Below are 2,701 nucleotides of genomic sequence, written 5' to 3'. Positions count from 1 at the left end.
TGGGGGTAAAAAGTAAGAAGGAAAGACAGAAGAGTAACTGACAGATTTGAAATAAGTATTACAAATTTAGACCCAAACTCCAGTAAGAAATATGCACTTTTAATGCCAAGTTATAGCTAATAAACGACTTCCATATTCCTAATGAGTATACTGTAATGTCTTCAGCTAACACATTAGTATTCTATGGTGCTTGGTAGTAAAAAAGGAGTGCCTGATTACAATTCACTATCCAGAATTTTATGGCTAGAACTTGAAGAAAACAGAGTTTCTGCCAAAACGGCTTCCTGCCCAGGTGCTGAACCAATTAACTTTTAAGCAATTGGGCAATAAAAGTAGTAATGGTGATTTTTCTGAAGTGCAATATGTAAGGAGACAGCTTGGAAAAATAAAAATGAAATTTTGTTTTCATAACCAGAAGTGTTTAAATTCCTGAGAGACTGTTTGAACGCCTTGCTGAAATGTATGTGACATTGCAAATTCTCAAAAGATCTCATAGTTAAAAGTGCATATAGTCAACACTGACACTTTTTTCCTAAATATAGAAATAATAATGTATAATCTGTCTACTCAGCACTCAACAGATATACTCACTCTTGTAAGAGAAGTTATTTAAATATGAAGTTGGAAATTAGAATATTGCATCAAACTAGCTAAAAAAATTAAGAATTACAACTACAGCTTCTTTGATGAGTGAAAATGTAAAAAATTCATCAAGTGGTAGCATTTTCATGAATCAGTTATAAAAGAGTATTATTTGTAGATAAAACATCTGTGTGTGTGTGCACACTGTGCACATGTGTGTATATGATATTAGGTTTGAACTCAGGGCTTTTTTACCCAAGCCTGGTGCTCTACCAGTTGAGCCAAGCCTCCACTTCTAGCATTTTTGGTGGTTAACTGAAGGTAAGAATCTCACAGACTTCTCTACCTGGACTGGGTTTGAATCAATATCCTTAGATCTCAATATCCTTAGTTGTTATGATTATAGACATGAGCCACTGGCACTTGGAGAGATTTGTGTACACAGAGAAAAAGAAATATTTTGTCACCCACAATAATAAAAAGCATTCAACAGCCAAAAGCCCCAGCTCTCTGCAAAACAAACTATCTCCTCACAGCTGGAGTCCCTGAAACTCCAGTTTGTTAGACATCTTACAAGAATTGCTATTACTTGGTAAAAACCCAAGTATGAATAAGGACCTGACTTTCTCTCTTTTCCTTCCTTCCTTTCTTTCTTCCTCCCTCCCTTCCTTTCTTTATATTCCTTTGATTAGTATATACTGGTTGCACAAGGTGGCGGGGCGGGGAGGGGAAGAGGGGGGAGTCATCTTAATTCTTAATCGTTACATTTCCATACGTGTATACAACCTATACCAATCAATTTCACCTCCTGGAACAATAACTGGCTCTTACCTGACTTCACACTTCTTAAAACAATTTTAACAGGTTCTATTTTCATACATGCATATAAAATACTTCAACTGTCTTCACCTTCATTTACTTTTTCCATCGGCCCTCCCTCCTCCTGCTAGTTCCTGTCCCTCTCCTACCCCAAATCTCAACACAGCCTTACAAAGGGGTTTCATAATGGTAATTTGCATGTGCATATATTACAATTTAGTAAAATCAATCTCATTAATCCCTTTCTAACCTGGGAACTGGGAATTCTACTCATTTTGTCAGCTTTGCTTGTAGTTTGTTTCACAGCCTAAAGCAACTATTTACTCTGAGCCCTGTGACACCTTATAAAAGATATTCTTTTTACAAGAGATTCTGTAAATAAAATTTGCTCATATACTATGTTGTGTTCTAACTGGTCAGAAAGTAAAATTGGAACATAGTTCCAATAATTATTTAAAGTCTAAAGGAGGAAAGTCTATTGGATGATGAAATTAAATAAGTATTTGGAAATTTTGAATTCCTCTCCTGCTTTATCTTTGACTTTTCAATAGAAATGAAGAATGAATAGATAAAAATCACCAAGGGTACCAAGACTGCAAGTAGATTTGTTTAATGGACTGTTTAAAATGACCATCAATATAGGTCTCAAGGCAGCAATGCAACAGAAGGATTAAAGCTTAGGAAATAAGGAGGGATGGAAAGGAAAGGGATGTAGCCAGCTACTTTTCAACCCTCCTAGCTAATATTTACCAAGCACTTCCTTAAGCTTGGCTTTATGCTAAGCAGGAATATTATAGAGATGGTTGAAAAATATTCTGGGATACAATAAGAAAAGGCTAATCCATTAACAGGAGTTAGCAGTGGTCATAAGATTAAGTTACAAAAGTCAAACCCATAATTTTGTCAGCAGAAAATTAAGTTTTCAGCTCAAGTTCATTTTCCTATTTCTCACATTTTTTACAGAATTCAGAAAGCTTCCTAATTCCTAAGTATGAGCTCTAGCTTTAAGGGGACTTTACGTGGTGCAATGATTTCTTCCAAATCTATTCCAGGAGATAGCAATCAACTTATAGTTCCAACTTTAGAAACTACATACTAATTAAAATTTAAGAGAAAAAATAAACAGAAAGATAGCAAACACACACACACACTTCTAATTATGAAAAATGTTTTAACCTTTTCCTCAAATTGCATCAATTAAAACTAATGCAAATTCAGGCACTAGTAGCTCATGCCTGTGATCCTAGCTACTCAGGAGGCTGAGATGCAAAGATCACAACTCAAAGCCAGCCCAGGAAAT

The sequence above is a fragment of the Megascapheus bottae genome, chromosome 8, assembly GCF_031878675.1.
Source record: "Megascapheus bottae isolate mThoBot1 chromosome 8, mThoBot2.hap1, whole genome shotgun sequence".
NCBI lineage: Eukaryota > Metazoa > Chordata > Mammalia > Rodentia > Geomyidae > Megascapheus > Megascapheus bottae.
This window is presented reverse-complemented; position numbering follows the sequence as displayed.